Source organism: Balaenoptera ricei, chromosome 6 (assembly GCF_028023285.1).
Source record: "Balaenoptera ricei isolate mBalRic1 chromosome 6, mBalRic1.hap2, whole genome shotgun sequence".
Classification (NCBI taxonomy): domain Eukaryota; kingdom Metazoa; phylum Chordata; class Mammalia; order Artiodactyla; family Balaenopteridae; genus Balaenoptera; species Balaenoptera ricei.
The window spans coordinates 18,788,363-18,815,262 of record NC_082644.1 but is presented as its reverse complement, the minus strand read 5'-3'; the positions used below and the strand labels follow the sequence as shown (position 1 = coordinate 18,815,262).

General features: G+C 39.7%; 1 long non-coding RNA gene across 1 annotated transcript; it reads right to left on the bottom strand.

Annotated features, from left to right (window-relative positions):
- LOC132367670 (uncharacterized) lies at window positions 1–25,004 on the bottom strand. Its single transcript, XR_009503834.1, has 3 exons — window positions 24,771–25,004; window positions 22,779–22,927; window positions 1–177 (listed from the first exon to the last, which is right to left on the bottom strand). It is a non-coding gene; the product is annotated as an uncharacterized LOC132367670 (long non-coding RNA).
- Between the last annotated feature and the right edge of the window lie 1,896 nt (window positions 25,005–26,900).

Below are 26,900 nucleotides of genomic sequence, written 5' to 3'. Positions count from 1 at the left end.
TCCATACCTGAGCTCCCTTCACCTGGAATGTTCTTTTGTTCTTTGCCTTGCTAGCTCCTTTGGTCCTTCAGCTCTTAGCTTACTCATCACATTTTCAAGGCAACTCTTCCTGATGCCTAGGCTGGGTCACATCTCCCCTGGGGCACCTGCAGCTTTCTCTACTTTACATTCCAGTTTCTGGTGTAAAAGAAAAATCAGAATGGAGTCAGTATTGCTAAGAGAGCTCTCTAAAATGGAGCCAGGAGGCCACTGATGAGGTGGGACTTATGCATGTCTCAGCTTGGATGGAATCTGAACTTTTGACCGCTTATTGCCTTAACACAGGCATCCAGATCATCTGCACAGTGTTCCAGAAACCCAAGATACTTATGGGACCCTTACCCTAAATAACTTGTGACAGCCTATCTCTCTCTTTTTAAAAAATTTTTTAAATTAAATTAATTAATTTTTGGCTGCATTGGGTCTTTGTTGCTGCGTGCAGGCTTTCTCTAGTTGTGGCAAGCGGGTGCTACTCTTCATTGTGGTGCACGGGCTTCTCATTGCGGTGGCTTCTCTTGTTGTGGAGCATGGGCTCTAGGCATGTGGGCTTCAGTAGTTGTGGCTCGCGGGCTCTAGAGCACAGGCTCAGTAGTTGTGGCTCACGGGCTTAGTTGTTCCGCGGCATGTGGTATCTTCCTGGATCAGGGATCGAACCTGTGTTCCCTGCATTGGCAGGCAGATTCTTATCCACTGCGCCACCAGGGAAGCCCTTTCAGCCTATCTCTCTCTTAAGAACAAATATTTCCCATAATAGCCAAGACATGGAAGCAACCTAAATGTCCCTCAACAGATGAATGGATAAAGAAGATGTGATATATATACACAATGGGATACTACTCAGCCATAAAAAAGAATGAAATAATGCCATTTGCAGTAACATGAATAGACCTAGAGATTATCATACTAAATAAAGTCAGAAAGAGAAACACAAAAACCATACGATATCACTTATATGTGAAATCTAAATTAAAAAAAATGATACAAATGAACTTATTTACAAAACAGAAATAGACTCACAGACATAGAAAACAAACTTATGGTTACCAAAGGGGAACGGTGGGGGAGAGGGATAAATTAGAAGTTTGGGATTAGCAGATACAAACTACTATATAAAAAATAGATAAACAAAAAGGTCCTACTGCATAGCACAGGGAACTATATTCAATATCCTGTACTAAAGCATAATGGAAAAGAAAAAAATAAAGGAACAAATATTTCTCTTTTGCATCAGAGCCAATTATAAGTCTTGCAAGACAACTGTAATTACCTTGTAGCTTTTGCCTTTATAACCTCCTGTTTCTCTTCCCCAGAACACTCTTGGTTTTACCTGCGTGTCTCCTGAATTGCAATTCCTAAGGCTTCAGACAAAACTCTGTTCTTTTCAGTCATGATACTGATTATTATTTGATGTTGGTCCCAACTCTACCTGGCCCTTCTACCAGAATAGAAGCTCCATTAGGCATGGACCACGTGTGTCCCCAGCTCCTTAGTCCACACTTATCCAGATTGTGGAGTGAATAAATGGATAATTTCATTCTTGAGTTTCTTAAGCATTTTTTTAAAACTAATTAATTAATTAATTACTATTATTGTTTTGGCTGCATTGTTGCACATGGGCTTTCTCTACTTGCAGTGAGTAGGGGCTACTCTTTGCTGTGGTGCACGGGCTTCTCATTGTGGTGGCTTCTCTTGTTGCGGAGAATGGGCTATAGGCGCGTGGGCTTAGTAGTTGCAGCACGTGGGCTAAGTAGTTGTGGCACGTGGGCTCAGTAGTTGCAGAGTGTGGGGTCAGTAGTTGCAGCATGTGGGCTCTAGGGCATCTGGCCTTCAATAGTTGTGACGTGTGGGCTCAGAAGTGTGGCTCGTGGGCTCTAGAGTATAGGCTCAGTAGTTGTGGCACGTGGGTTTAGTTGCTCCACGGCATGTGGGATCTTCCCGGAACATGAATCGAACCCGTGTCTCCTGCATTGGCAGGCAGATTCCTAACCACTGCACCACCAGTGAAGTCCCAGAATTTTTGTTTGGACAGCATCCTGTTCTACTTTTTTATTAATATGTAATATGTCAATTACCTTATTTACTTTCTGTAGTAAATGCATTTTCTTTCCTACCTCTAAGGTGCTTATAATTTTGTCAATAAAGTCAGGCCTCGAAAACATAAAATAATGGAGACTCACATCCCCTGGTCGTGGAGTAGAGCATCACCAAACATCACAGCAAATATACTTTCTCAAGTCTTATTGGTAGTTTTTAAAAAATAATCATTAACTAAAGTCCAGAAAACTTAAAAATAATTCTCTTCAAATTTAATAATTAATATTTTGTTTGTATAAAATTATGGTAGTGTCTTTATTTGTCATATCTTAAAAAGTTTTTCTTCAAAAGGAAGAAAATATGAATATATTTTTAAGTGTTAAAAGAAAGATATTGAAAGTTGAGTAATGTAATCAGATATTAAAGCTTATTCTAAAGTTATAATAAATTAGGGATTTCCCTGGTGGTCCAGTGGGTAAGACTCCGCACTCCCAGTGCAGGAGGACTGGGTTCTATCCCTATCGGGAAACTAGATCCCACATGCATGCCGCAACTAAGAAGTATGCATGCCACAACTAAAAGATCCCACATGCCACAACTAAAGATCCCGTGTGCCGCAACTAAGATCCAGTGCAGCCTAAATAAATAAATAAAAATATTTTTTTAAAGTTATATTAATTAAAAGTGTGATTTAAAAAAATTTTATTGGAGTATAGTTGATTTACAATGTTGTGTTAGTTTGAGGTGTACAGCAAAGTGAATCAGTTATACATATACATATACCCACTTTTATTTTTAGATTCTTTTCCCATATAGGCATATACAGAGTACTGAGTAGAGTTCCCTGTGCTATACAGTAGTTTCTTATTAGTTATCTATTTATATATAGTAGTGTGTATATGTCAATCCCAACCTCCCAATTTACCCCTCCTCCCCCCACTTATCCCCTGGTAACCGTAAGTTTGTTTTCTACATCTGTGATTCTACTTCTGTTTTATAAATCAGTTCATTTGTACCCTTTTTTTAGATTCCACATATAAGCAGTATCATATATTTGTCTTTCTCTCTCTGACTTACTTCACTCAGTATGACAATCTCTATGTCCACCCATGTCACTGCAAATGGCATTATTTTGTTCTCTTTTATGGCTGAATAATATTCCATTGTATATATGTACCACATCTTCTTTATCCATTCCTCTGTTGATGGACATTTAGGTTGCTTCCATGTCCTGGCTAGTGTAAATAGTGCTGCAATGAACATTGGAGTGATGTATCTTTCCGAATTATCGTTTTCTCCGGGTATACGCCTAGAAGTGGGATTGCTGGGTCATACGGTAGTTCTAAAAAGTGTGATATTGATTCAGTCATAGAGTTCAATGTTTTTTGCTGCATTCTAGCCTTGTGACTCAAGCTTGTCCTTCACATCACATTCTTTCCTTGTTTCATCCTGCTTCTTTTTCATTTCTACCTGTTTCACAACCATTTCCCCCCTCCCCTTTGCTATTATCTTACCATTGTGTATTTTATCTAGTATTTTATAGTCATTGCTTTTCTTTTTTTCTTGAAGGGACACATCAAATGTTTGCTTCCAAATCATAAATCTTTAAATGTATTTTTTTCCTTTTATCTCAGGTGATCTTCTAAATTTTGATATTGTAAATTCTTTTCATAGATTCCAGTTTCAGAAAGCTTGTTTTTAACATACAGTCCACTGTTGTGTTTTTTTAAATTTTACATAAATGGTATTGTAGACATTATATAAATGATTTGCAACTTGTTTTCTCATTCAACATTTTGTTTTCAGACTTTATCCATGATGATATGTGTAGTCCAGTTCATGTTTTTATTTTGTGTGATGTTCATTGTATGATCAATGCATTACTTTTTATAAAAAAAATTTATTTTATTGAAGTATAGTTGATTTACAATGTGTTAGTTTCTGGTGTATAGCAAAGTGATTCAGATATCATTCATACACACACACACACACACACACACACACACACACACACACACACATATATATTCTGTTCCATTATGGTTTATCACAGGATATTGAATATAGTTCCCTGTGCTATACAGTAGGACCTTGTTGTTTATCCATCCTATATATAATAGTTTGCACAGCAAATGCACTACTTTTTAATCCATTGATAGATATTTAGTCTATTCCCATTTATTTTGCTTCCACGAACATCACCGCATAAGCTGCTTATATGTCCTGTGTTGAGACAAATGCTTCCCAACATTCCCATGTCACATCACTCACCAGACACAGCACTACTGGTGTGGCAGATTGGAGTCAGCACAGGATGGCACTGCTCCTGCAGGAGGTGCTGATCCCAGCAGCCCTAAATGCCCCTGGCCCTGCTCAGCCACCAGGGGACACCTGAGGACACATACAAACTCCACACATCTGCATTCAACTTGGGGCACCTGGTCGGGAAGCTCTGCTCCAGAAGACAGACTCAAAAGGGAAATTACTGGGTGTGTGAACAGTCAACCCCAGGAATTACTGTCAAGTCACTCTTCAAAATGGTATATTAATGTATACTCTCAAAGCCTCTTTCAATCTCAAGATTGTGTCTTTCCTCAGCTCTTGGAAAAGTTTCTCTATTTATTTGATAATTTTCTACTCTACATTTTATGTTCTCTTTCTTTCCTTCTCTCTCTCTCTCCCTCCCCCTCTTCTTTTCCTCCTCTTCCTCCTTCTCCTCCTCTTCCTCCTCCTTCTTCTCTTCCCCTCTGTTTCTCTCCCTCTCTGTCTCTCTCTCTCTCTCAATTTCCTACTAGTTAGGCATTGTATCTGGATTAATCCTGGTTTAATCATCTATATCTCTTATTATTTCTGTCATATTTTCTGTCTCCTCTTTCTCTCTGTACTGTAGTCTCTGAAATGTCCTAAATGTTATTGTCCATCCATATTTGTTATTTTATGTTTTGTGAAACAATTTTAATTTCCAGAGGCTTTTGTTGTGGGTATTTTCACATGGCTCATTTTTCATAGTGCCATGCTCTTGTTCTATGGATGCAATGTTTTCTAAAATCTCTCTGAGGATGCTGATCAAAGAGGTTTTATTCTGTTATGTTCTTTGTTTTATACTCTCTTGTTCTCTGAATTCCCTCTGCTTCCTCCGAGATAAGTTTCTGTCTCTGCCTTTCTCTCTCTCTTTAGAATCCTGGTTGCTTTCTTTCATGCTACAAGTTTTGTCTAATCTCTAGTGAGCCCCTAAAGGTGGACGAAAACTCTGGGACTGGAGCAGGGACTGCTGCCTTGGACTCCTCAGCAGGAGTGGGCAGAGAAGCACCTGAGGCTAAGATAAGACTCTGCCCCCCTCCCCTCAACAGCTGCATTCCAGCAGGAGGTGGTCTTCACTCTGGGTCTGCACACCAGCTGCCCAAGTCCTTCCCTGACTGGGCACTTTTCTCTGGGCTCAGGGTAAGTGCCTGGCTGATGTTCCCGGCAGCTCTGTGCACAGACTGGGGTGGGGTAGGGGGATGTTAACCCTCCTGTACACAGATCTTCAGACAGTGCTTGGTTTTCAGCCCCATTCTTCTCTCCTGCCACTAAGTGTCAAGCCCTGGGCCTGTCCCAAATTCTACAGGCAGAGCAGTCTGTTGCTCCCCCCTCCAGATGCATCTCCTAGTCTAGCTGTGGTTTCCTCTGGGCTGTGGTTTCCTTTGCTATTTCCTCCATCAACGCTCTTCAGTCTTCGTTCAGTGTTCCAGAAATGGGCTGTGAGCTCTCCTCTGTGCGCACCCATCCGTCAGCATCGTTCATTCTATCAGGGTTTGCTGTCTGGTGTTTATTTACACCTATCCTTTTGCCTTCACTTATAAACTTACTAGTGCCTAGAAGTGGCTCCCAGCCCACACCAAAGCCAAGCCCCAAGGATGATCAATGAGCCCAGGTGAAGCCTGAAGGCTCTGAGGCAAGTGCTAGCTCCAAATGCACACATTTATCACATCAAAATGTTTGGGACATTTGAATATTGATGGATAGGTATAAGTTTGGGGCAAGGAGAGAAATGTTTTGGTTTGATTACCTGGTGAATGGCATGGCCATTTACTAAGATGGAGGAGAGGAGAAAGGCAAGAATAAGGGCAAACTCAGGGGTATGCTTCTCAGTATATTATATTTGAGAAGCCTCTAATCATTGCAGGGGTTCAGAATATGTCATTCCAAGATATGCCACTTTGGAATATTGATGATTTTGAATTGAAAGAACTTGAGAAACAGCTGTTGCAAGAAGGACACTCCGAACTTCCTTTTTCCCCATGAAAGCAGGAGATAAATCTCCCCTGTGAAAAGTCCCCTCCCTGTACTAGGAGGGTAGAAGGCACCCATATCACCAAAGATAGGGAACTTAGGGCCGAGAAACCTGTATAAACAAACCTGTTACTTCCTTACTAATTTACTATTCCAAACCCAAACTTCTTCATTTTGTCAATTCTTCACACATTTATTGTTTCCTTGTCTAAAAGGTATAAAAGCAGTCTGCTTTGGTCACTTCTTTGAGTCCCATATTTTTATGGACTCCCGAACATACAAAATTAAATTTGTTTTTCTCCTGTTAATCTGTCTTATGTCAATTTAATTACTAGACTAGCCACTGGAAGGGAAAAGGGGAAGAGCTTTCCTTCCCTACAATACAAACAATTGTTTGGCAGTTGCTTTAAGTTCCTTCCTGGCTTACCATGGTTCAGAGCACTTTCAGCTGAGAACCAGAACTCCTTGAACAAGGACAACTTTTGCACTTACTGCAAGTGGTATTTATCCACCAGCAAAATTTTAAACAGCTTTAGAAATCATTCAAAGAAATGTAGCAACTTAATTGTAACATTGATTTCATTAATCATGTAATTGAATATTTGTTCAGAGAGAAGTAGGTCAAAGGTTATGATTTTCCTCAGAGTAGGGCATATGGTATAAGGCATGACTATCTGTTTGAAGTGCTTCTTTGGGCAGGTTTGATTTTTCTGCATTCAATAACCCATCTGAGATTTCTTTGTCTAATCTAGTAATTCTCTGAAGTGCAGGGGAAGACAGAAATTCCTCAGGGTAAGCATCCAATGATTTATGTTTGGTCAAATTCAGGGATTAACTCAGCATGGTATAAATAATAAGTAATGACAAGCTAAGGCAAGCTTCAGAATTAGTACTTTGTTTGGCAGAAGAAATTTAATAGACTTTAAAGACTGGAACCCAAGCTACAGTGAGTAATTTAACACGAGTTGAGTAAATATATATAGATCAAAGATACAAACTGCTGTCCTCCTGTTTAAAACATGTTTAAAAATCATGTTTTTTAAAAAAAATTAGTTACCAACACTTAAAAGTTGGGCAACTTCTCATAAACATCCAAATTTAAAAGACCAGGCAACATTGGGTATGTGTGGGCACAGGAGAGGCTATCCATTAGATAAGATGTATTCCAGGTTGTCATGGGGCCTGTCACCCTGTCTGTACACTTGGGGTTGGCCTCACCTGCATTGGATTCTCTCTTACTCACTTTATTCTGGTTTAGGAAGATTGCAAAGAAAAGGGGATTGACTATCAATGGCTTCTAAGGAAAAAGGAAGAAACCAGCAGAATTTAGGCTTGAACTGAACCAGCAACAGAAACTCACTCAGCAAAAGAAACTGCACAACATCAAGAAAATGCAATAAAAGCATTCATGGTACGTGATTTCAAACCATGAATAGTACTTGGAATGCAAAATCCGCCATATATACTTTCCTAGGTAAAAACATGAGTAGTTCTATTCAGAAATATTGTATAAGCTCAGTTCAATAAATAATTTTTCAACATCTATTTTATGCCTAACATTAAGTTGGGCCCTGAGGATGCCAAAATTGGGAAGACCATCTCTGCCTCAAGGAAATCACAAACTAAAGGAGGAGACTAGCATATATAAATGCATAAAAATAAATGGATTTACAACTTTATGATAAAAAAGAAAAATAACTCAATTAGAAATAGGCAAAGGGCTTACCACATAAAAAATTAACTCAAAGTGGATTGAAGATCTAAACATAAGAGCTGAAACTATAAAACTCTTAGAAGAAAACATAGCAGAACATCTTCATGATTTTGGTTTTTTGATGTGACATCACAAGTGGAGCCAACAAAAGAAAAAATAGATAAATTGACTCTGTCAAAATTAAGAATTTTGCCCATCAAAGAACACTATCAACAGAGTACAAAGACAACCCACAGAATGTGGGAAGATATTTGCAAATCACATATCTGATAAGAGATTAATACCCAGAATATGTAAAGAACTCCTATGACTCAATGACAATAAAACAAGCAACCTAATTAGGAAAAGGAGAAAGAATTTGAATAGACGTTTCTCCAGAGAAGTTATATAGATGACCAATAACACATGACAAGATGTTCAATATCATTAGCTATCAGGGAAATGTAATCAAAACCACAATGAGCTATCACTTTACACCTATTAGGATAACTATAGTAAAAAGACAGATAATAATAAGTGTTGTCAAGGATGTGGAGAAATTTGAACCCTCATAAACTGCTGGTAGAATTACAAAATGATGCAGCTACTGTGGAAAACAGTCTTGAAGTTCCTCAAACAGCTAAACATAGAGTTACCATATGATCCAGCACTCCACTCTTAGGTGTATATACCCACGAGAAATGAAAATATATGTCTACACAAAAACTTGTACACAAATGTTCCTAGCAGCAGCCAAAGAGTGGAAACAACCCAAATGTCCATCACCTGATGAATGGATAAACAAAATGTGGGATATTCTTACAATAGAATAGTATTCAGCCATAAAGAGGAATGAAGTTCTGACACATGTTACAACATGGATGAACCTTGGAGACATTATGCTAAGAGAAATAATTCAGTCACAAAAGACCATGTATTATATGGTTTCACCTATACAAAATGTCTAGAAGAGGCAAATCTATAGAGACAGAGCAGAGATTGGAGGTTGCCTGGGGTGAGGGAGATTGAGGAAAGGGGAGGTTGAAGGGTGATGGCTGAGAAATGTGTGATTTCTCTTTGAGGTAATAAAAGTGTTTTAAAATTGATTGTGGTGATAGATGCACAATTCTGTGAATATAATAAAAGTCAATTCAGTTGTACACTTTAAATGGGTGAATTGTATAGTATGTGAATACTCTCAATAAAGCTGTTATAAAATAAATGAATCAACACATTTGGTTGTGGCAGGTGCTCTAATAGAAGCTGGTTCCAGTATTATGTGACAACAAAAGAAGGAGTGTGACCATCCAAACTTAGAGGGCAGGGGAGATTTCATAGAGGAGGTGATTCACCAGACACACCCACAAACAAGAGAAAGGCTTTTTTTGGCAGAAAAGCAAATACAAAGGCCTGGAAACATGACAAAGCCTGGAATGTTCTTGCCCTTGTGAACAGGGGCAAGAGGAACAAAGTAGGGGATGAAAATCCAGGTCATGGGGGACTTGGCTAGTGAGGTTAGGGATTTTAGCCTTTATCCTATAGGAGATGGGATCTAGAAAGATCCTCTGGCACCAGTATGGAGGATGAATTTGAGAGAATTGGGTATTTACTACTTCTTGCATTGTCCCACTACACTTGGTATGAAAGGCAATAAAATGCATTTGTTTTTATAAGTGTTCATATGCCAGTTTGTGACATCAGTTCCATCAACTTGTGATGTCCTTGAGGAAAGAAACTGTCTTTTTAATCTTGGCATTCCCTGGGTCTAGCCTGATGCAAGGCATAAAGTAGGTGCTGGGAAAATTCTTACTGAATTGCGTTTACATGAGAATTCTAGAAAGCCTTGCTCAGGTTGTTACCTTAAAAATTACATGGGAGATTTTGTATGACTCCTGTATTTTATTCACATAATGATATTAGGTGTAAAAAACACCCTCAGATGCCAGTTAAGAGAATTCTCAATAGGTAAGAGAATGGAGGTCTGAATTAGACCACTGGCTGTAGAGGTAAAGAAAATGGACTAACTTGAGAGATATTTAAGAAGTAGAGTTAACATCTAGGGAACAAATAGAAGTGGACGTGAGAAAGAGGTTTCTTGGTTCACTCCCAGAAACTTGTTGGGTATTATCAGTACCACGGTAGAGGCAGTATTTGTCAGGAAAAGAAAGCACACAGAAATGAGCAGGTGAGGGCGGTGGACTTAGCAGGGGGTGGGGGATAGGACAGGCAGAGTTGAACATGTGGAGTTCTAGGTGTCTGAGGAGCAAATAGATTTGAAGCCTCTGAGAAAAGACTGGATGAGGTGGTGGTGGGGGAATGGGGGACACCAAGTGTGAGCTGAAAAGCTTGCTTGAGAAAAGTTCTGTGCTGTATCAGTTTTAAGGGCAGGCAGAGGTGTGGGAGCCAGTAAAAGAGGCTAGGAAGATGGTGGGTGGGGAAGTAGATGCAAGGCCAAGAAACATGGAGTTTCCTGAAGGAAGAAGTAAACAGTGCTAAATGCCACAGAGAGGTCAGGTAACATAAGGTGGAAACATGACCACTGGAATTGGCAACATTTCCAAAGATTTGGGAGGTCGTTGCCAGGACAATTTCAGATGATTAAAAAGGGCAGACACTGAGCATGGAGGGTCACAGAGGAAATGAAAGGGAAGAAAAACGTTTACGAAATGGAAACACCCCTCCCACTTCTGGGTATATATCCAAAAGAATGGGAAACAGAATCTCAAAGAGATATCTGCACATGAATGTTCACTGCAGCATTATTCACAATAGCCAAGAAGTGGAAGCAACCTAAATGTCTATTGACAGGTGAATGGATAAAGCAAATGTGGTGTATACATACAATGGAATACTATTCAGCCTTAAAAAGAGGGAAATTCTGACACATGCTAGAACATGGATGGATCTTGAGGACATTATACTGAATGAAATGAGCCAGTCACAAAAAGACAAATACTGTGTGATTCCACTTATATGAGGTATCTAAAATAGTCAAACACACAGAAACACAAAGTAGAATGTGCTTACTAGCAAATGGGGACAGGGAGGAGTGGGGAGTTGTTTCTTAATGGGTATAGAGTTCCAGTTTTGCAAGATGAAAAGTTCTAGAGATCTGTTGCACAACAAGGTGCATATAGTTACTACTGTACTGTACACTTAAAAATGGCTAAGATGAGGGACTTTCCTAGCAGTCCAGTGGTTAAGACTCCGCAATTTCAATGAAGGGGACACAAGTTTGATCCCTAGTCGGCAAACTATGATCCTACATGCCAGGTGGTGCAGCCAAAAAAAAAAAAAAAAAAATGGCTAAGATGGTAAATTTTATGTTATATATATATTTTTTTAACACACTAAAACAGTAAGAAATGAAAACATTTAGTTTGAATGTGAAAATAATATACTCTTACTGTTGGAAAATTCAAACCACACACAAACTATTTAAACCATAAATAGTGCACTGTAAGGAAGTAAAATGCAAGCCACAGATGTAATTTAAAATTTTCTTGCAGCCACTTTATTAATTATTTATTTATCATTTATTTTGGCTGCTCTGGGTCTTACTTGTGGCATGTGGGATCTTTAGTTTCAGCATGCATGCGGGATCTAATTCCCCAACCAGGGATCAAACACGGACCCCCTGCATTGGGAGCATGGAGTCTTACCCACTGGACCACCAGAGAAGTCCTTCAGCCACTTTAAAAAGAGAAAAAGAAACATATGAAATTATTTTAATAAATTTTCATTTAAAAGAATATATCAGCACCAGAGAGCAGAGAGCAGAAGCAAGAAGAAGTACAATCCTGCAGCCTGTCGAACAAAAACCACATTCACAGAAAGATAGACAAGACGAAAAGTCAGAGGGCTATATGTCAGACGAAGGAACAAGATAAAACCCCAGAAAAACAACTAAATGAAGTGGAGATAGGAAACCTTCCAGAAAAAGAATTCAGAATAATGATAGTGAAGATGATCCAGGACCTCTGAAAAAGAATGGAGGCAAAGATCAAGAAGATGCAAGAAATGTTTAACAAAGACCTAGAAGAATTAAAGAAAAAACACTAGAAGAACTAAAGAACAAACAAACAGAGATGAACAATACAATAACTGAAATGAAAAATACACTAGAAGGAATCAATAGCAGAATAATGGTGGCATAAGAACGGATAAGTGACCTGGAAGACAGAATGGTGGAATTCACTGCCATGGAACAGAATAAAGAAAAAAGAATGAAAAGAAATGAAGACAGCCTAAGAGACCTCCGGGACAACATTAAACACAACAACCATTGCATTATAGGGGTCCCAGAAGGAGAAGAGAGAGAGAAAGGAACCGAGAAGATATTTGAAGAGATTATAGTCGAAAACTTCCATAACATGAGAAAGGAAAGAGCCACTCAAGTCCAGGAAGCACAGAGAGTCCCAGGCAGGATAAACACAAGGAGAAACACACTGAGACACATAGTAATCAAATTGGCAAAAATTAAACATAAAGAAAAATTATTAAAAGCAACAAGGGGAAAGCGACAAATAACATACAAGGGAACTCCCATAAAGTTAACAGCTGATTCCTCAGCAGAAACTCTACAAGCCAGAAAGGAGTGGCATAACATATTTAAAGTGATGAAAGGGAAGAACCTACAACCAAGATTACTCTACTCAGCAAGGATCTCATTCAGATTCGAAGGAGAAATCAAAAGCTTTACAGACAAGCAAAAGTTAAGAGAATTCAGCACCACCAAACCAGCTTTACAACAAATGTTAAAGGAACTTCTTTAAGTGGGAAACACAAGACAAGAAAAGGACCTACAAAAACAAACCCAAAACAATTAAGAAAATGGTCATAGGAACATACATATCAATAATTACCTTAAACATGAATGGATTAAATGCTCTAACCAAAGGACACAGGCTCGCTGAATGGATACAAAAACAAAATCCATATATATGCTGTCTACAAGAGATGCATTTCAGACCTGGGGACACATACAGACTGAAAGTGAGGGGATGGAAAAAGATATTCCATGCAAATGGAAATCAAAAGAAAGCTGGAGAAGCAATACTCATATCAGATCAAATAGACTTTAAAATAAAGAATGTTACAAGAGACAAGGAAGGACACTACATAATGATCAAGGGATCAATCCAAGAAGAAGGTATGACAATTATAAATATGTATGCACCCAACATAGGAACACCTCAATATATAAGGTAACTGCTAACAGCTATAAAACAGGAAATCAACTGTAACACAGTAATAGTGGGGGACTTTAACACCTCACTTACACCAATGGACACATCATCCAAACAGAAAATTAATAAGGAAACACAAGCTTTAAATGACACAATAGACCAGATAGATTTAATTGATATTTATAGGACATTCCATCCGAAAACTGCAGATTACACTTTCTTCTCAAGTGAACACAGAACATTCTCCAGGATAGATCACATCTTGGGTCACAAATCAAGCCTCAGTAAATTTAAGAAAATTGAAATCATATGAAGCATCTTTTCTGACCACAATGCTATGAGATTAGAAATCAATTACAGGGGAAAAAATAGTAAAAAACACAAACACATGGAGGCTAAACAATACGTTACTAAGTAACCAAGAGATCACTGAAGAAATCAAAGCGGAAATCAAAAAATGCCTAGAGACAAATGACAACGAAAACATGACGATCCAAAACCTATGGGATGCAGCAAAAGCAGTTCTAAGAGGGAAGTTTATAGCAATACAAGCCTACCTCAAAAAACAAGAAAAATCTCAAATAAACAATCTAACCTTACACCTAAAGGAACTAGAGAAAGAAGAACAAACAAAACCCAGAGTTAGTAGAAGGAAAGAAACTATAAAGATCAGAGCAGAAATAAATGAAATAGAAACAAAGAAAACAGTAGCAAAGATCAATAAAACTAAAAGCTGGTTCTTTGAGAAGATAAACAAAATTGATAAGCCATTAGCCAGACTCATCAAGAAAAAGAGGGAGAGGACTCAAATCAACAAATTAGATATGAAAAAGGAGAAGTTACAACAGATACCGCAGAAATACAAAACATCCTAAGAGACTACTACAAGCAACTCTATACCAATAAAATGGACAGCCTGGAAGAAATGGACAAATTCTTAGAAAGCTATAACCTTCCAAGACTGAAACAGGAAGAAATAGAAAATATGAACAGACCAATCACGAGTAATGAGATTGAAACTGTGATTAAAAATCTTCCAACAAACAAAAGTCCAGGACCAGATGGCTTCACAGGTGAAGTCTATAAAACATTTAGAGAAGAGCTAACACCCATCCTTCTCAAATCTTCCAAAAAATTGCAGAGGAGGGAACACTCCCAAACTCATTCTATGAGGCCACCATCACCCTGATACCAAAACCAGACAAAGATACTGCAAAAAAAGAAAATTACAGACCAATATCACTGATGAATATACATGCAAAAATCCTCAACAAAATACTAGCAAACAGAATCCAACAACACATTAAAAGGATCATACACCATGATCAAGTGGGATTTATCCAAAGGATTCAAGGATTCTTCAATATACGCAAATCAATCAATGTGATACACCATATTAACAAATTGAAGAATAAAAACCATATGATCAACTCAATAGATGCAGAAAAAGCTTTTGACAAAATTCAACACCAATTTATGAAAAAAACTCTCCAGAAAGTGAGCATAGAGGGAACCTACCTCAACATAATGAAGGTCATATATGACAAACGCACAGCAAACATCATTCTGAATGGTGAAAAACTGAAAGCATTTCCTCTAAGATCAGGAACAAGACAAGGATGTCCACTCTCACCACTATTATTCAACATAGTTTTGGAAGTTCTAGCCACGGCAATCAGAGAATAAAAAGAAACAAAAGGAATACAAATTGGAAAAGAAGAAGTAAAACTGTCATTGTTTGCAGATGACATGATATTCTACATAGAGAATCCTAAAGATGCCACCAGAAAACTACTAGAGCTAATCAATGAATTTGGTAAATTTGAAGGATACAAAATTAATGCACAGAAATCTCTTGCATTCCTATACACAAATGATGAAAAATCTGAAAGAGAAATTATGGAAACACTCCCATTTACCATTGCAACAAAAAGAATAAAATACTTAGGAGTAAACCTACGTAGGGAGACAAAAGACCTCTATGCAGAAAACTATAAGACACTGATGAAAGAAATTAAAGATGATACAAACAGATGAAGAGATATACTGTATTCTTGGATTGGAAGAATCAATATTGTGAAAATGACTATACTACCCAAAGCAATCTACAGATTCAATGCAATCCCTATCAAATTACCAGTGGTATTTTCTACAGAACTAGAACAAAAAACCTTAAAATTTGTATGGAGACACAAAAGACCCCGAATAGCCAAAGCAGTCTTGAAGGAAAAAGACAGAGCTGGAGGAATCAGACTCCCTGACTTCAGACTGTACTACGAAGCTACAGTAATCAAGACAGTATGGTACTGGCACAAAAACAGAAATACAGATCAGTGGAACAGGATAAAAAGCCCAGAGATAAAACCACACACTTATAGTCAACTAATCTGTGACAAAGGAGGCAAGCATACACAATGGAGAAAAAGACAGTCTCTTCAATAAGTGGTGCTTGGAAAACTGGACAGCTACATGTAAAAGAATGAAATTAGAACACTCCCTAACACCATACACAAAAATAAACTCAAAATGGATTAGAGACCTAAATGTAAGACTGTAAACTATAAAACTCTTAGAGGAAAAACATAGGAAGAACACTCTTTGACATAAATCACAGCAAGACCTTTTTTGATCCACCTCCTAGAGTAATGGAAATAAAAACAAAAATAAACAAATGGGACCTAATGAAACTTAAAAGCTTTTGCAAAACAAAGGAAACTACAAACAAGACGAAAAGACAACCCTCAGAATGGGAGAAAATATTTGCAAATGAATCAATGGACAAAGGATTAATCTCCAAAATATATAAACAGCTCATGCAGCTCAATATTAAAAAAAACAAAGAACCCAATCAAAAAGTGGGCAGAAGACCTAAATAGACATTTCTCCAAAGAAGACATACAGATGGCCAAGAAGCACATGAAAAGCTGCTCAACTTCACTAATTATTAGAGAAACGCAAATCAAAACTACAATGAGGTATCACGTCACACCAGTTAGAATGGGCATCATCAGAAAATCTACAAACAACAAATGCTGGAGAGGGTGTGGAGAAAAGGGAACCCTCTTGCACTGTTGGTGGGAATGTAAATTGATACAGCCACTATGGAGAACAGTATGGAGGTTCCTTAAAATACTAAAAATAGAATTACCATACGACCCAGCAATCCCACTACTGGGCATATACCCAGAGAAAATCATAACTCAAAAAGACGCATGCACCCCAATGTTCATTGCAGCACTATTTACAATAGCCAGGTCATGGAAGCAACCTAAATGCCCATCAACAGATGAATGGATAGAGAAGATGTGGTACATATATACAATGGAATATTACTCAGCCATTAAAAGGAACGAAATTCGGTCATTTGTAGAGACGTGGATGGATCTAGAGACTGTCATACAGAGTGAAGTAAGTCAGAAAGAGAAAAACAAATACCATATATTAACACATATATGTGGAACCTAGAAAAATGGTACAGATGAACCAGTTTGCAGGGCAGAAATAGAGACACAGATGTAGAGAACAAACATATGGACACCAAGGGGGGAAAGTGGCGGGGGTGGTGGTGGTGGTGGTGGTATGAATTGCGAGATTGGGATTGACATATATACACTAATATGTATAAAATGGATAACTAATAAGACCCTGCTGTATGAAAAAATAAATAAAATTCAAAAAAAATAATATATTGAAATGTTATTGATTCAATATGTAATCAATAGAAAAGATTAGTAAAGAGTTATTTTACATTCTCTTTTTTCACTAAAACTTCAAAATCCAATGTGTATCTTATAGCACATCTCAGCTCAGAGTAGCCACATTCAAAGGCTCAATTGCCACATGTGGCTAGTGACTATTGTACTGGATAGTGCAGATTTAGACCATAAAATATCCTTGTAATTCCACTCTTGAGATAATAAATATTAATTACAACCATTTTCTTTTCATATTTCAAGTTATTAAGATACATAGTCTTATGTATTATCTTACTTCATAACTAAAAATAAACCAATGTAAGATTTTAAAATATTTTTTCAAAGGGAAGAAGCAGAGACAGTGTGTAAAAAACTATTCTTTAAAGAGAACTTGGCTGCAAAGTATAAGAGAAATAGTGGTTAACTAAGATGATACAGGAAGGGAGGGAGGGTGGTTTGTTTTCTGATATTTAATGAGAGACACAAGTGTATTTATAGACCAAAGAAAGGAGACAAAAATACAGGATGAGACAGAAAATACAGAAAAAGGGATGTTAAAAATTTGGGAGTAGTCTGTCCTTACCCCATTGGTTAGGCTCTCTCCTTATCATAAATAGAATTCCCATGTATATTTCTATTTGGTTCCAGATTTCCTATTCTGATCCACTGATCTGTCTATTCATGTTCTGCTACCATGCTGTTGTCATTACTGAGGCTTTATAATATGTTTTAATATCTGGTTGCACCATTATTTTCACCTAATTGTCCTCCCTCTTTTTAAGATTTTCTTCCATTGGCTATTCTTGTTTGTTCAGTTTTCATATAAATTTTAGAATCAGCTTGTCTAGTCCAAAAAAATTTTTTGGATGATATTTTTATGGAGAAGAGTTAACTTTTGGTCAATTCAATTCACATGGGCTCTTCCCTATATTCTAAAACTAACTCTCAACAGCAGGAAACTAATGATGAAGAAAGTTGATCGAAATGTGAGGAAGAAAACAGGAAGAGTAGACTGACAGAAGTCAGAGAGGAAGAAAGATCCAAGACAATGGCAGTGATAGACAAATCCAAATGCTCAGATAGAATGAAAGATATATGGACAGAAAAGTTTTTATGGACTTGACTACAAGGAAGTGTAGGGGAGCAAAACTTGCCACCCCAAAATGTCTCTTTAGCATGCTGATTATTTTGAGCTAAAAACAAGCAAGGCCCAAAATACTCAGGAAGAAACTTTGACCTTCCCCCTAACTGCCTTAAAGAATTTAGATAGAGAGCCAGTCCCCAGAATAGAGCTGTCACCAGAGATATCTGCACAGAATTTGGGCCAGGTGTAGTGAGAGGAACTCTAGGCAGGGCCTGGAGGTCAGAATTCACTCTGTGTTCCACTGTCTCCTCAGGGCCCAGCAAACATTTGTTTACCAAACATTTGCTTTTCTATTTCTGAATTGCCTTCCTCCCCTTTGAAGTCCCAAACTACTACCCCAACATCCTCTTTTGTCTCTAGCTGAAGACGGTAATTAGGTGAGGGCTTCAGCCACTTTGGCAAGTTACTCAATTTTCCTGGGTCTCTCCTATGGATACATGTTATTAAACTTTTGTTTGATTTTCTCCTGTTAATCTGTCTCATGTCAATTTAATTCTTAGACCAGCCAGAAGAAACTAGAAGGGTAGGCAAAAATTTATTTCTCCCTGACAGAAATCATTGGTAACCTTGACAAGAACAGTTTCCATGGAGTTGTAGGGGCAAAGGCCCAGTATCAGGGGGCTGAGGAATGAATGGGAGAAAAGGAAATGGAGACTGAATGAATTGTGTGTGTGTGTGTTTGTGTGTTCATTGCAATGTGATGGAGAGGGGTTGGGCATTGGACGGCAGCTGCAAAATTGGGTGGGGGCCTTTTTAATGAAAAAGATGTGAAAATGTTCATAGGCTGAGAGGAAATAACTAGTAGAGAGCAGGAGGTTAAAAATATAAGGAAAGGAAGACGGAGCAAGGATGAAGCTGTGGGGCTGAGAGCACAGATGGAGGATGAATCTTGGATCTGAGGTCATTTTAAAACGAAAGAGAATTGCAATGTGTCAGCAAGTGTGGGATGGAGAGCTGATGGGGCTTATTTTCTCTGTCAGGTAGGACCCAGGTCAAATGCAAGATGCTGAGGGGCACTAATAGACCAGTAAAAATGGTGACCCTCATTTGAGTGCCACTATTTGCTTGGTTATACTCCTCGGTGTATGCATCTGAGTGAAGGGTCAGCTGCAGACTGATTCAGTGTTAGGAGAACATAGAAGGATAAGGAGGTGAGGGCGTGGTGGATACAGATGGAAAAGAAGTTGATGTCATCAATCATAGGATCTTGGGTGATCAGTGAGGTAAGGAAAGGAACAAAAGACAGGGACAAGAGGACACAGCATGGAAGGACAAAGAGGAAGAGTCAAGGGACATGTGAGCTCCAAATCAGGGCTGGGGACATGGCAGGGTATTATGGACTGAGTGTCTGTGTCCTCCCCCCAAAATTCGTATGTTGAAATCCTAATCCCAACATGATGATATTAGGAAGTAGGACCTTTGGGAGGTGATTAGGTCATGAGGATGGAGCCCTCACGAATGGGATTGGTGCTCTTATAAAAGAGACCTCAGAGAGCTCCCTCTCCCCTTCCACCATGTGAGGATTCTGTGTGAAGACGTCTGTCTAGGAACCAGGAAGTGGGCCCTCACCAGACACCAAATCTGCCAGCACCTTGATCTTGGACTTCCAGTTTCCAGAACTGTGAGAAATTCCTGTTTTTAATAAGCTGCCCAGTCTATGGTATTCCATTATAGCAGCCTGCATGAACTAAGACACAGTGCAAAGAATATGAAAGGCTAGGAGTCTATCTGAAGAGTAAACTTGAGAGTTTACAGTTTCATGAGTGCAGCAATTCCTAAGAACTGATCAGCCCCAGGATTTAGCTATGGAACCAGCTAAATGAATTGAAATGGAGATGAATATATCTGGAGTTAAGGAACTATAAGGACTAGCTACTGGATGGACCCGTGAACCATGAAATCATCCAGATGTTGGCAGAAGTCAAAGTGGAGAGAGGTACTTAGAGTCACATGTCACAGTTTTAATGAGGTCAGGAAGAAGCCACAGGACATTGCAATGATTTTCGAACTTAAAAAAAAAAAAAAAATGAAATACAGTGTGCACTCAAATACACGTGCATGACTGAAATAAAACAAGAGTTTTGCAAAAATAATTCTGCTATTTACTAATCTCTGTTCTATTCTATTCTATTCTATTCTATTCTATTCTATTCTATTCTATTCTTTCTGTTCTGTTCTATTTCATCTAAAAATAAATGCTGGTCACAACTCCCTACACTAATTTCATCACCCAACTGCTGGATTTCACAGCATCCATGGACTCTAGATCCAGATGGCTTAAATTTTAATCCTGGCTCTATCAGTTATTAATAGGGTCCCCTTAGACAAGTTACTTGACTGTTCTGGGCCTCAGTGTCCTCATTTGTAAAATGGGGATCATGGTAATAATCCTTACCTTGTACGTAGTTGTGTTGGAGAGTGAATGACTTAGTACATGAAATGCCCTTGGAACAGTGCCTGCCACACTGTCCACGAGCTACTATCATCATCACGTAGAAGAGTGCAGTCAGGGACAGGAGAAGCTGCTATTGCCGGGGGACAGAGCTGGCAAAGGAGGATGCTCTTTCCACAATGGCGGAGAGGAAAGGAGATCGCCTGCCTCCCCAGGAGTGTGTGGGAGAATGGCAGCCAGGACACGAAGATCCTGCAAGGAGGCAAGGCCTCAGGAAGAATCAGAGGTGGGGGAGCATGGCCTGCTCACACTGGAGGGGGGCTTCCAGGAGGCAAAGTTTTAAGTGAAAGGTTAGCAGTGGGAAGACAAGCTGCAGTGAGGGGAGACAGGACCGGGGGGGGAATCAGCTCTGCATCGACACTAGAAATTTGATTCAGACGGCCTTTGAAGCAAGTAAGACAGGCTCAGGGAAGTTGCCTTCCCTTCATTTTTATAACACATGCTCAAGCCATAAAAATTGGGCATCGATAGTGATCAGGAAAAGTTGGCATTGAAAGAGCTGCTGGACCATCTAGACTCCGCTCTATGTTCGAAGTCCCAGAAGTTTTAGGGACATGCTAAGGCCCATAGGTAATTCATGGAAGAGCCAAGACAGACCTCTGCTCTAGAAACAATTATTCTTTTGCTTTCTCTGGCAGTAAAATTATTTTGTCCGAGAGTTTACATTTTGAGAGTAGTTACCCCTCCCTCTCTACTGAAGCCCACAACGAAACCGCCATCTTTACAAGTCCTTACAGCGCTTATCCTTATAATTCCCCCTTGACCTGTTCACATGTGGCCTAAAGATGTTATATGCATGCTGTATGTCCAACTCCGTATTTGTGGATATGGATTTTATCTCCTCACCTCCTGTGAGAACAGGGGCATTGCAGTGTGCCTCATTCATTCATTCAAAAAAAAATTAACTGGGGCCCTACTATGCACCAGGTACTATTCTAGTTGCTGGGAAACATAGTGCTTAGAAGTGGGGGAAAACAAGTTGCAGGGGGGACAATTTACCAATAAACAAATAATCAAGTGACTGCACCATGGGTGGAGAAAAGAGCTCTGGAGAAGCCTAAAGCAGGGTAAACAATTAATTAGTACTCAAGGAACGTTGACTACTCAACCAATACTCAACTGGTAATCAACTCCTTGATTGATCTGAGGGTCAAATTCTGAAGTCCATACAGGACATAGTTTGGGGGCACCAAAACATGCTTGATGGTCTTGCCTTAGGACACGCTGGCGACTCTTCCCTGAGGCCAGCGTTACACTGCTGACTGTCACAGCCACGCCGTCTCCAGCCTGGCTCTGTGAGCCGTTCTTGGAAGCGGGAGGTGCATCACCTCTTATCAAGTGTTGGATGCTAAGGGGTCTGGGGGTGGGCTTCCGCCTCCCTGTGACATGACTGCAAGGCTGGCAGGGAGCCCCACTGAGCAGAGGGAGGCAGGTTCCGCCCAACACATCTCAGGCAGCCCCCAGAATTGGAAAAGCAAGGACTAGCAAGGGCTTTTTGAGCACAGCTTTCCACAGCCCCCCACCCCTTACCTCAATGTGGATGAATTATAATAGGCCACAGGAAAATGTATCGAGAAAGCGTGAAAACCATACCCCAAAGGACACTTTAAAAGGGTATTCCTTGGACTTCCCTGGGGGCGCAGTGGTTAAGAATCCGCCTGCCAATGCAGGGGATACGGGTTCGAGCCCTGTCCGGGAGGATCCCACATGCCGCAGAGCAACTGGGTCCGTGCGCCACAACTACTGAGCCTGTGCTCTAGAGCCCGCGAGCCACAGCTGCTGAAGCCTGCATGCCTAGAGCCCGTGCTCCGCAACAAGAGAGGCCACCGCAATGAGAAGCCCATCCACCGCAATGAGAAGCCCACGCACCGCAGCGAAGAGTGGCCCCCGCTGGCCGCAACTAGGGAGAGCCCACGCGCAGCAACAAAGACACGATGCGGCCAAAAATAAATAAATAAAATAAATAAATGTTTTTTTTAAAAAAGGGTATTCCTTATGTACAGAATTCCCCAAGCTCTCTAATAAAGCTTCCTTGTTTTCACAGTTTTCCTTCAATCAATTGTTTTCAAGGTGAACTAATATGAGAAATTTCCATTTTTATTTCACCTCACATGCTAACAAATGCCCCTGGTCAATCTCCACCACAATTAGGCACAGGCAGGTGCATCGTTGGCTTGTATTAGAAGGTGGGTACACACAGGATGTCTGGGACTGGGGTGGTTACATCAGAGAGATCCTTCCCCACACCCAACCGTCTCACCTGCTTATGTTGCTTCTGTGAGCTGGTAACACTGTCCTGGCAATCACTGGGAACCTAGATGAGTAAGCAGAAGCTGGTGCTTTTCCTTTTTTCTTTCTACAGTCTGGTCATTTGAGCGTATTTTGAAACAGTAGACCCATGACATTACCCTGCAAAATACGTACAACAAAAATGAACTAATTAAATAATGCAACGTGATACTACAATAATTTACAATCATACTATCTAACATTGGAATAGAGTATCAGGGGCCAGGAGGGATGACATTCATGGCAAGAGGTAGAGAAGGGAAGGATGAGATGAGTGACTGACTTCAGAAATGTTTTTCCTTTCACCAGAGTTGTAAAGAAAGCCTGCGCTCTAGGGACGTGGTCTCATCCAGCCGGAAAAAAGTTTAGGCACACACACCCATATTCTACACTGTGCGACTGCAGGACAGTTTCCTGGGAGGAGAAATAGTGGCTCAGGGGGAGAAGTGGGCAAGACACAGCCCTTCACTGCACACTCTGCCTCTTTCATTTGTTCCTGGAAGCAAGGGGAGTCCCAGATGCTGCTGGCTGTGGAGGAACAAAAGCAAGGGCTGTCTCCTGGCCACAGGAATTGAATCCAATCCAGGTTGAGCCAATACTAATATTGGCCAACAGTCCTTTTTTTTTTTTTTAAGTTTTAATTTATTTTTGGTTGCTGTGTGCGGCTTTCTCTAGTTGCGGCGAGCAGGGGCTACTCTTCATTGTGTTGCGCGGGCTTCTCATTGCGGTGGCTTCTCCTGTTGCGGAGCACAGGCTCTAGAGCACATGGGATTCAGTAGTTGCGGCACACGGGCTCAGTAGTTGTGGCGCACGGGCTTAGTTTCTCCGCGGCATGTGGGATCTTCCCGGACCAGCCCTCGAACCCGTGTCCCCTGCATTGGCAGGCGGGTTCTTAACCACTGCGCCACCAGGGAAGTCCCAACGGTCCTTTTTATAATGATGACCATTCTGAGTTTTCTGAAGGTCACAGAGGCATCTAATGAGTGACCACCAGAGACTGTCCTTTGTTCTACAAAGATAACACCACTGACCAAATTTAGCTTCAGCAAGGGCTTACACAAACAGTGTAAGTAGGTCTAGACCACATGTTTGTTTATGTGAAGGGAACAGCCTGTCTGTACTTGCCAAGGTGGGCCAGCCCTCTGACGCTGCAGCTACATTCACAGAGGTAGCAGAGGAGTTAAAATAGATTTCTTTGAACTTTTTCTTCTTTAAGTCATAAGCAGGGGAGGAAAGTTGGCCAGCTTACATTTCTAGACCTAGCTGATTGGAAAAACCAAAAAGTTTGATAGTACAGTATGCTTACAAGCTTCTGGTTTGCTTATATACAGCCTTTTATAATTTAACTTCTCTCAGTTAAAGGGAAAAGATTTTTGATATTCAAGGCATCACAGGGTAGTCACTGGGAGTCCCTAAAAGCTAGTCCTTTGTCCCTTTAGCATCCTATTGACATCCTTGAAAGCTTCTTAGCTTCCTGGCAACGACAGGTATACCAGGCCCACTGTGAGTTTTCTCAGCCTTGAGACAGTTCTCAGCTATTCTCCAAGATGCCTTTTAGGGGAGAATAGAATTGGTAACCAAAGGGTGGATGTTTGGGGTGCACATGAGAAATGATGGTGGGCAGAGACACTGTGGTGGATGTTGAGACAATTTTTCTTAACAGGGGAAATGTTTCTGGGAGTTCACACTGACTTTTCTAATTTGAATTTAGATATGTTTTTCTCCGCCACACAATTACTAAATTCCTAGACCCTCAGGCAACCTATGATTATACCTACATGTCTTCCCTCTCATTATTGTGTGGTCAATTTATTGAAGCATTTAATAGATAAAATACTTAACAAAAAAAGCATGTTATTAAACAATTTAATGTAAATCCTTCATTTCCTTTACTATATTAAAACCATTTTCTTAGGTCCTGCATTTTATCTACTAACTATACCAGGTAACTGACATGTCTTACCTTTGCCGTAGGATTCTGGCCCTTGTTAACTAGGAGGCAGGGGGAGATCTGAATTGATTCCAGTTGCCAGCTTCTTTCATCTCCTCTCTCATAGAGGGGCCTGGTTATTTGGTTTTGTAGCTGCTTTACTGAGATATTTAGGCTGTCCCAAGATATGTGTCAATGGCAAATTGATTATTTTGAATTAAAGTTACTTAAGAAACAGCCTATGCAAGAGGGACACACTGACTCTCCTTTCTGTCTCCCTGAAAGCAGGAAATTAATCTCTCATATGAAAGATACACTCCCTGCATCTGGAGGTAGAAGGACACCCTTATCACTAGAGATGTGAAATTCAGGCCAAGAAGCCTGTATAAACAAACCTTATTTACTTTACTACCCCAAGCCCAAACTCCAGATTCTTCACTAATTAAGCACCCAAAGCCTAAATTTCTTTGTCCTGACAATTCCTCGCAAATTTATTGTTTCTTTGTCTAAAAAGTATATAAGCTGCCTGCTTTGGTCACTTCTTAGATTCCATTTCTATGAGACTCTGTGTGCACAAATTAAAATTTGTTTGTTTTTCTCCTGTTATTCTGTCTTGTGTCAATTTCATTATGAATCCAGGCACAAGAACTCAAGAGGGGTAGAGAGGGAAGTTTTCCAGTCCCTGACAATAAACTTCACATACCTTTAGGAGAGGAAAAACTAATTTTAGGTTGATTGACTGGGACTCTGTAAATTAGACTAACAAAAGATAGATTAACAAGAGAAAGAGAGAAGTTCATACAGGCAGGAACACTCAGAAATGAGTAACTCCAAGGTGTAACCTGGGCTTATGTTGCATCTCTACAGAACAATAATAAATTTTTAGAGAGGTGACAAGATGAAGGAAAGGACTTTGAGTTTCTAGGGACCACAAATTGTGGGAAGGTAAATACATGGGGAAATTGATGGAAGATAAGAGCTACTTGCAAAGCAGATTCCTCTGCTGTGTCTCAGGGCTGATCTGGGTCTAGTGTGGTCAGGTGATTAACTTCCGTCCTTCCTGCTAGAGAAAGGAGGATGGGGGCGCCTTTACAGATTGATGTCTTTTTAGGCAAATGGGAGGGCAGAGAACTTTTCTTGCATCTGCTGCTTCTCAATTGCCTTCAGCTTAAAAGAATCCCTATGTCAAAGTGGCATATTTTGGGTGGCATGTTCTCCTACCCTTTACCATACAATTCATCCATTTAAAGTATATAATTCAATGTTTCTAGTATAGTCGTAGAGTTGTTCAACCATGACTGCAATCTAATTTTAGAACATTTTTAGTTCCCCCACACCCCCAAAAGAAACTTCATACCTATCAGCATTCAATCCCCATTCTCCCACCTAATCCCCCCAACCCAGCCTTAGGCACTATTTTACATTTCCACAAGCACCATACGAGATTACCAATTTCTCTACATTCTTGCTAGCATTTGTTCTGTCCTTCTGATTGTATCCACTCTGGTGAGTGTGAGTGAAGTGTTCTCACTGTGGTTTTGATTGGCAGTTCCCTAATGACTAATGATGTTGAACATCTTTGCATGAGCTTGTTGACTATGTCCTTGGAGAAATGCCTAGTCAAATCCTGTGGCTAGTTTTAAATTAGGTTATTTGTCTTTTTCTTATTGAGTTGTAGGAGTTCATTGTCTGTTCTAGATACAAGTCTGTTATCAGATATATAATTTGATTAAATTTTCTCCCATTTTCTGAGTTGTCTTTTCCCTTATTTGATGATATTATGTATAGCACAAAAGTTTTTAATTTTGATGTGGTCTAATTCATCTATTTTTTCTCTTGTTTCTTTTGTGGTGTCATATCTAAGAAACTATTGCCTAAAACAAAGTCATGAAGAATTCTTCCTATATTTTCTTCTAAGAGTGTAATAGTTTCAGCTCTTATATTTAGGTCTATGAATCATTTTGAGTTAATTTTTGCATGCAGTGTTTGGGTCCAACTTATTTTATTGCATGTGAATGTCCAGTTGTCCCAGTACTGTTTGTCAAAGAGGCTATTCTTTCCCCATTGAATGCTCTTGGAACTTTTACCAGAATCATTTGACCATAATGTGAGGGTTTATTTCCAGCCCCTCAATGTATTTCATTGATGGATAGGAGGTGGGCC